Raw genomic sequence first — 9,708 nt, 5'->3', positions numbered from 1 at the left:
TCTTTTCTGACCTCATGACCCAGTCAGCATTTTTGTACAATGGTCAAATCTTAACTTATCCATTTCTGTATTGCATTTGTGTTTGATATTTCTCATGGGTATTTCATAATTTTCGACTTTGAGTTAAAAACGTTTGAGTTAAAACTCTTTTTTAGCGCATTTCATCTGTAAAAGAAAACATGCCTAATGATTCTGCACATGAATATAAGGAGTTTTTCTCTTCCAGCTTTCCTGGACTATTGTATAGCACTCATAAATGATTAAATAAAAAATAATGGTAGTTATTAAGATTGATATGGCTTGGAATTGGTAAAATGTGCTTGGAAAAAAAATCACAATAAAACAATGTTTTAATGTTTAAGTTTGGAATATTAAATTACATGAATGAATGCTATATAAATATTGTTCATGTTAACATAATGTTTATAAATGAAATCTTATTGTAAAGTGTTACTAAATATATATATATATATATATATATATATATATATTGTTCTGTGAATGTGATTTTAAAGTCTAGATGATTCGGATTAACCCTTTAACCGCCATACCCTTTAAAACCTCACTGCCAGAGGGATATTGTGAATGCATGTGCCCGCTGGGCACAGTTTACCTGATGCCACCGGGGTGGCGATGGCATTGGTGGCTTGAGCCCGCCATCGCTGCTTGCAGCTATATTTAGGGCTCAAGCCTGGAGGGCGAGAGCCCTATTGTTTTCCTTAGGATTATTATTATTATTTTTTTTTTTTTTTATTCTAATTTTTTTCTAAGGTTTCGGGGGCTTTTGGGGTCCTTAACATGCTCAAAAACTCTTGAAAATTGGCACACACCTTGGAACCTGCGGCCATTAGGGCCGGGCAGAGTCTGATACACGGGCGTGGCACAGGGGCTCTACAGCGCCCCCTGTAGTACCGAGGGCCATATATCATGCATACTTGCACGTATACATATGAAACTTGGTACATATATATAACTCATCAAACCAAACAACTTTCACACTGCATGTCATAAGCTCCGCCCAACAGGAAGTTGGCTATTTAGGGTTTTATGAAAAACACATGCTCTGGAATTTGATATACTCCTCTGAGGAACTCCACCCGTTCACCTCAAAACTCGGTGAACACGATCTCAAGACATTCGGGATGCTAAATTGCGAAGAGATTTTTGATATCTCGAACGGTTTGCCCGTGGCGAGGCATTGAAATTATGGCGAGAAATGAGAAACAGGAAATGTATAATAACATCCACATACATTTGCTGAATTTGATCAAACTTAATTGGTTTGTTCGTTGTATGATACCGATCGTATATATGTGACTTTTAGGAGTCAAAGTTATAGCGCCACCAACTGGCAGCAGGAAGTGAATCATTTTCAGAACGCTTTGAATTCAGCATTTTATTTTTACTTGATTTGCTTCAAACTTCATCAGAATAATGACAAAACACGGCCGAAGACAATCTGTCGTGGGGATATTTATATCTAATATAGTGTTGCCATGGCAACGTGTCAAACTTGAATGTTCTGTTCTGGTGATTTTTAGGCAGATAACTAGCTCAGATTTACATGAAACTCGAAACAGATATCAGTATTAAAGATAGCTAGACCATGGCAAAAGCTTTTAAAAGGGCGTGGAAGAGGCACTCTATAGCGCCACCTTTTGTCAAAAGTGGGGGGATTAGTTTTAGCTACAGACACCAAACTTGGTACATAAATTGTTCTTATCAAGACGGACAACTTTCTAATTCGCAGTCATAAGCTACGACCAACAGGAAGTTGGCTATTTTGACTTGAATATGGATTTTTGGGAATTTTCTTTTGTGAATTAATGCATACTCCTCCCAGGGGAAGTACACTATACACACCAAACTTTGTCTACATTAAGAAAAACCATTGAGGAACTTAAATTGCGAACGGATTTTGGTTAGCTTGAACGGTTTTGTCGTGGTGAATTTTTGAAATGACAGTAAAAAGGGAAACATTAATTGTCTTGTATGTTTAAATTGCAGCTTCCAAACACTTCAAAGCATTTTTTCATACAAAGATCAAATCATTCTGAGGAAATATGCATAGTTTCATGACTTTACAACACTGTATGGACAACAGAAAATTAAAAAACTGTCAGACTTCTTAACTGACGTGATCTCACTCTGGCCACTCTGTCTATCTGAGGGAAGTGAGGTCACCATTTTTTGTCCAATGGTCAAGTCGTAACCTAATTATTGTTAATTATCTTAAAACCTGTCTGTGTGAGGGAAGGGAGGGGGAGAGGGAGGGGGAGTGTGAGGGGGTTGGTGACTGTGACAGTGTGTGTGGACTGTAGGGAGGGGCTGTCTGGCAGAGAGAGAGAGAGAGAGAGAGACCTAATCATCCCTTTAATAATCAGGAAAAAAATCTGTATTTTAAATTGTTATTGTTTTTGTTGTTGCTAATGGTGGTGTTTTTTCCTTTCATTACAGGTTAAGAAATCTCTTAGGCCTTATCCTTTTCTGTCAGTTTTAGGGATTTAAAAACATCCTAAGAACCCTAATTTGTGCTGCAAATAATAATTTCAAACTCATTTGATACTGACCTATGACAACCTGTGACGTGACATGACATTTATTAATCTCTTGGATGTAACAGTAAAACTCTTCAACTGACAGATAAAGCTGCAATGCAAGCAAAACTATTTCACAAATGCTTATAGGTCATTAAAATCATTACAAAACACTAATACATTATTTAAGGATTTGGTAACACTGTAAAATAATGTCTAATTTGTTAACATTAGTATATGCAATGGTAACACTTTATAATAATTGCACTCATTAGCTAAGCATTAGTAAATAGTTCATGATTATAAAGCCTTTTCCCTTAATAATAGTCATTATTAAGCAGTAATACATCTATAAATAAATTGTTCTTGGTTTAAAAGCACATATATTACAAAGGAGATTAAAGTCTCAGTTGTCTTATAAAATAAATAAATAAACACAACCCAGTTTGATTCAGAATTCAGAAATATTTATTTCAAGATGCAATAAAAGGAAACTGTACACTTGAATAGCTTTTATGCGATTCTTGAAGGATTAGCATCACCTCCTCTTGTAAGATGGTTTGAGGAATATATCTTCGAGATTGTAACGCCGCTCCCTATATGCATAGTATGCAGTCTTCGTAGGGCACCAACTCCCAGAGGGGGCACCATCCCAGTTGCTAAAAAAAAAAAAAAAAAAAACATGCGCCATTCTCCCATCCGCGCTCGCGACCGCTCACACCTCATGTTTGCGGCTGAATGTTCGTAATTGATGGATGGACATCTATGCCTGGGTATAGGACATCAGCAATCAGGCACAGAGAAAAGAAAACTAAAGAAAATAAAACAGGCATAAAGTTGTCTTGACATTGGACTTTCTAGAGTCTCAAATTTAGGGCCGGTCTCTAAAGTTACATGTGATATTGTTATACACTTTTCTAACGTCAGTAGCATTTGAGGAGAATGACTTACAGTCATAAAAACAACTGTAATTGTTCATCTAGGTGACAGCTATAATGCACAATTAAATTGAATGTTTGATATTTATTACAACAAACTGTAAGTCATATGTAAATTATGCTACTTTTTCACATGGGCTAAAATGCAAATTTGAAGCTCAATAGCATTTGAGAAGAAAGACTTGCAGTCATAAAAAAATTGTAATGTGTTCATATAGGTGTCAGCTACAATGCACACCTTTATACATTTTTTATAGATATTAAAATAAAGTGTTACTAAAGTTATATATATTGTTCTGTGTATGTGATTTCAAAGTCTAGATTGGTCGGATTAACCCATTAACTGCCACATCCCTTAAAACTTGATTGTCAGAGGGTTACTGTAAATGCTTATGCCCGCTGGGCACAGTTATCCTGATGCCACCGGGGTGGCGTTGCACTGATGGCTTGAGCCCGACATCGCTGCTTGCAGCTATATTTATTATTATTATTATTATTTTTCTTCAAGGTTTCGGGGGCTTTTGGGGCCCTTAACATGCTCAAAAACTCTTGAAAATTGCCACACACCTTGGAACCTGCGGCCATTAGGGCCGGGCAGAGTCTGATACACGGGCGTGGCACAGAGGCTCTACAGCGCCCCCTGTAGTACTGAGGGCCATATATCATGCATACTTGCACGTATACATATGAAACTTGGTACATATATATAACTCATCAAACCAAACAACTTTCACACTGCATGTCATAAGCTCCGCCCAACAGGAAGTTGGCTATTTAGGGTTTTATGAAAAACACATGCTCTGGAATTTGATATACTCCTCTGAGGAACTCCACCCGTTCACCACCAATCTCGGTGAACACGATCTCAAGACATTGGGGATGCTAAATTGCGAAGAGATTTTTGATATCTCGAACGGTTTGCCCGTGGCGAGGCGTTGAAATTATGGCGAGAAATGAGAAACAGGAAATGTCTAATAACATCCACATACATTTCCTGAATTTGATCAAACTTAATTGGTTTGTTCATTGTATGATACCGATCATATATATGTGACTATTAGGAGTCAAAGTTATAGCGCCACCAACTGGCAGCAGGAAGTGAATCATTTTCAAAATGCTTTGAATTCAGCATCTTATTTTTACTTGATTTGCTTCAAACTTCATCAGAATAATGACAAAACACGGCCGAAGAAAATCTGTTGTGGGGATATTTATATCTAATATAGTGTTGCTATGGCAACGTGTCAAACTTGAATGTTCTGTTCTGGTGATTTTTAGGCAGATAACTAGCTCAGATTTACATGAAACTCGAAACAGATCAGTATTAAAGATAGCTAGACCATGGCAAAAGCTTTTAAAAGGGCGTGGAAGAGGCACTCTATAGCGCCACCTTTTGTCAAAAGTGGGGGGATTAGTTTTAGCTACAGACACCAAACTTGGTACATAAATTGTTCTTATCAAGACGGACAACTTTCTAATTCACAGTCATAAGCTACGACCAACAGGAAGTTGGCTATTTTGACTTGAATATGGATTTTTGAGAATATTCTTTTGTGAATTAATGCATACTCCTCACAGGGGAAGTACACTATACACACCAAACTTTGTCTACATGAAGAAAAAACATTGAGGAACTTAAATTGCGAATGAATTTTGGATAGCTTGAACGGTTTTGTCGTGGTGATTTTTTGAAATAACAGTAAAAAGTGAAACATTAATCGTCTTGTATTTTTAAATTGCAGCTTCCAAACCTTTAAAAAACATTTTTCATTTAGAAAACCAGTGATTCTGAGGAAATATGCATAGTTTCATGACTTTACAGCATTGTATGATTAAAAGAAAATTAAAAAACTGTCAGATAACTGATCTCACTCTGTCACTCTGTGTGAGGAATGTATGTGTGCTGACTGTCTGTGTGTGTGTGTGTGTGTGTGTGTGAGTGTGAGTGGGGGAGGGGTGTGAGCTGAGTAGCAGACAGACAGAGAGAGAGAGAGAGAGAGAGAGAGAGAGAGAGACTTAAACATCTCTTTAATCACCAGAAAAAAACTGTATTTTAAATTGTTATTTTTTTTTGTTGTTGCTAAATGTGCTGTTTTCATTACAGCTTAAGAAATCTCTTAGGCCTTATCCTTTTCTGACAGTTTCAGGGATTAAAAAAAAATTCTAAAAATACTTGTGCTGCAAATTATAATTTCAAACTCATGTGATACTGACCCCTGAAACCCTGTGACATGACATTTATTTGAATTTACATAATCTCATGGATGTAACAGTAAACCTGTTCAGCTCAGAGATGAAGACTAAGCTGTGATGCAAGCTATTTAACTATTTCACAAATGCTTATAGGTTAATGAAATCATAACAAAACATTTTTAAATTATTTAAGGATTTGGTAACACTTTAAAATAATGTCTCAATTATTATCATTAGTAAATGCATTGGTAACACTTCATAATAGCTGCACTCCTTAGCTAAGCATTAGTAAATAGTCAGTTCATGCTTTATATAGACTTCTCCCAAAATTAATATTTTAGTAAGCATTTTATAAATACAGCTATAATTAAATTGTTCATGGTTTATATGCACATTTATTTTGAGGAGATTAAAGGCTGCAATCTTCCTAAAATAAAAAATAATAATAATAAATAAATAAACACAGAACTCAGAAATATTTATTTCAAGATGCAATAAAAGAAAACTGTACACTTGAATTTATGTATATGTGTGTGTGTGTGTATATATATATATATATATATATATATATATATATATATATATATATATATATATATATATATATATATATATATATATATTCACGATTGCATAAGTTTATATTTATTTATTTTTTATCAAGTGTACAGCTAATAATAATAATAATAATACTAATAATGCATTTTATTTAGTTTTAGCTACAGACAGCAAACTTGGTACATAAATTGTTCTTATCAAGACGGACAACTTTCTAATTCACAGTCATAAGCTACAACCAACAGGAAGTCCGCTATTTTGATTTAAATATGGATTTTGGGGGAAATTATTTTGTGAATTACACACCAAACTTTGTCTACATGTTGCAAAAACATTGAGGAACTTAAATTGCGAATGGATTTTGGTTAGCTTGAACGGTTTTGTCGTGGTGATTTTTTGAAATGACAGTGAAAAGGGAATCATTAATTGGCTTGTATTTTTAAATTGCAGCTTCCAAACATTTCAAAGCATTTTTTTTCATACAGAGATCAAATCATTCTGAGGAAATATGCATAGTTTCATGACTTTACAACACTGTATGGACAACAGAAAATTAAAAAACTGTCAGACTTCTTAACTGACGTGATCTCACTCTGGCCACTCTGTCTATCTGAGGGAAGTGAGGTCACCATTTTTTGTCCAATGGTCAAGTCGTAACCTAATTATTGTTAATTATCTTAAAATAATTATTGTTCATGTTAACATAGTTAATGTTTATGAATAAAATATTATTGTAAAGTGTTATTAAAGTTATATATATGGTTCTGTGAATGTGATTTCAAAGTCTAGATGATTCGGATTAACCCTTTAACTGCCGTATACCTTAAAATCTGACTGCCAGAAGTCTATTGTGAATGCATGTGCCCGCTGAGCACAATTTACCTGATGCCACAGTGGTGGCGTTGCACTGATGGCTTGAGCCCGCCATCGCTGCTTGCAGCTATATTTAGGGCTCAAGCCTGGAGGGCGAGAGCCCTATTGTTTTCCTTAGGATTATTTGTTATTATTATTATTATTATTTATTCTTCTAATTTTTTTCCAAGGTTTCGGGGGCTTTTGGGGTCCTTAACATGCTTAAAAAGTCTTGAAAATTGGCACACAGATTGGAACCTGCGGCCATTAGGGCCGGGCAGAGACTGATACACGGGCGTGGCACAGGGGCTCTACAGCGCCCCCTGGAATACTGAGGGCAATATATCATACATACTTGCACGTAGACACACGAAACTCGGTACACATGTAGATCTCATCAAACCAAACAACTTTCGTACTGCATGTCATAGGCTCCGCCCAACAGGAAGTTGGCTATTTTGGGTTTAGAAGTCATATTTTTCGTCAAAGTTGTGGGGGCTTTTGGGGTCCTTAACATACTCAAAAACTCTTGAAAATTTGCACACACTTTGGAATCTGTGGCCTTTAGGAGCCTGCAGAAGCTGGGACCCGGGCGTGGCACAGGGGCTCTACGGCGCCCCCTGGATCACAGTCAGAAATGTTGATGTATAGCTCACACATACTTGCCAATATTCATATGAAACTCAGTACACATATAGATCTTATTGTGCCGAACAACTTTCGTATTGAATATCATAGGCTCCGCCCAACAGGAAGTCAGCTATTTAGAGTAATGTAAAAAGGGCATGCTCTGGAATTTGAAATACTTGTCATAGGTTTTTTACTCGATTGCCGCCAAACTCGGTCAACATGATCTCAAGACAGTGGGGATGAAAAATTGCCAGGGGATTTTTGATATCTCAAATGGTTTGCTCGTGGCGAGGCTTTGAAATTATGGCGAGAAATGAGAAACAGGAAGTGTCTAATACCATCCACATACATTTCCTAATTTTAATCAAACTTCATCAGATTATTCATTGTATGATGTCGATCGCATATATGTGACTATTAGGAGTCAAAGTTATAGCGCCACCAAGTGGCAGCAGGAAGTGTGTCATTTTCAAAATGCTTTGAATTCAGCATCTTATTTTTACTCGATTTGCTTCAAACTTCATCAGAATAATGTTAAATCACAGCCGATATAAATCTGCTGGGGGGATATTGATATCTAAAAATATTGTTGCCATGGCAACATGTCAAACTGGAATACTTCTCAGGTGATTTTGAGGCATATAACATACTTAGAATTTCATCAAACTCAGAACACATATCAGTATTAGTGACAGCTAGACACTGGCAAAATTTCATAAGAGGGCGTGGAAGAGGCACTCTATAGCGCCACCTTTTGTCAAAAGTGGGGGGGTTAGTTTTAGCTACAGACACCAAACTCAGTACAAAAATTGTTCTTATCAAGACGGACAACTTTCTAATTCACAGTCATCAGCTACGACCAACAGGAAGTCGGCTATTTTGATTTGAATGTGGATTGTTTTTTACATTTAGCTGTGAATTAATGCATACTGCTCAGAGGAGAGTAACACTATACACACCAAACTTTGTCTACATGTTGAAAAAACATTGAGGAACTTAAATTGTGAATGGGTTTTGGATAGCTTGGATGGTTTTGTCGTGGGGATTTTTTTAAATGACAATAAAGATGGAATTATTAATTTTCCTGCATTTTTAAATTCCAAACACTTCAAAACCTTTTTTCATACAGAAAAAAAGTTATTCTGAGTAAATATGCATAGTTTCACGACTTTACAACACTGTATGGATAACAGAAAATTAAAAAACTGTCAGACATCTCATATCACTCTGTCCCTCTGTTTGAGTGTGTGTGCTTAGACTTCCATTGTCTGAGAGAAATAGCGCCCCTACAGGTGCAGTTACCGGACTAAAAAAGGGAGGAGACTGTCTTTTGGTTTCACTTTTAAATCGGTTAAAATACAAATAAATACTTGGATTTAATTCACACTGACAAGCTAAACCAACATATATGATTATTACCAGGTCAGGGCTCATTAATAATTGATGTGTGGTCAGTGATACGTGAGAAACAGGAGAGATGAATCACCGCTCGGAGCAGGAGCGTGTGGAATGATGAGCTCAGAAAAAAATGAGTTTATTCTTGTTTTATAGCTATTTAAAATAAAGTATTGCAGCGATATCACACAATTCACCAATTAGAGCACACCAAGAGCTAAATTCAGATGTTTTTGAACTGTTTGTGTGAAAATGAAATATTCGCGGCTGCCTATCTGAAATCACCGCCTCCGATCAGCGCGCACAGTGTCACAAGTTCAAAACTAACGAATTTATTCTTGTTTAAGAGCTTTTTCAAATAAAATATTGCCATAAATGCACACAATACATCCATTATAACACAACACGAGCTAAATGCAGGTGTTTGTGACCCGTTTAAGTGTGCAAGACTATTTGAAAGCGCGACTGGCAGAATAACATATATCTCTCGAGCTGCAGGATTCTGCCTTTCGTCGTAAGAACGAACACATCACGGACAAGATTATTTCAAAATACATAATAGCTTGGCTAATATAAACGAAAACAGCCACGTGAACATAAACTGT

At 36.3% G+C, this 9,708-nt stretch overlaps 1 long non-coding RNA gene across 1 annotated transcript; it reads right to left on the bottom strand.

Annotated features, from left to right (window-relative positions):
* Positions 1–1,381: 1,381 nt before the first annotated feature.
* On the bottom strand, positions 1,382–8,672 carry LOC127959179 (uncharacterized). The gene is made up of 2 exons (XR_008154211.1): positions 8,460–8,672; positions 1,382–1,655 (listed from the first exon to the last, which is right to left on the bottom strand). It is a non-coding gene; the product is annotated as an uncharacterized LOC127959179 (long non-coding RNA).
* Positions 8,673–9,708: the final 1,036 nt, after the last annotated feature.

This window comes from Carassius gibelio, chromosome B6, assembly GCF_023724105.1.
Source record: "Carassius gibelio isolate Cgi1373 ecotype wild population from Czech Republic chromosome B6, carGib1.2-hapl.c, whole genome shotgun sequence".
In the NCBI taxonomy this organism is placed as follows: Eukaryota; Metazoa; Chordata; class Actinopteri; order Cypriniformes; family Cyprinidae; genus Carassius; species Carassius gibelio.
The sequence above is the reverse complement of the archived record's forward strand: the minus strand, read 5'-3'. Positions and strand labels throughout refer to the sequence as shown.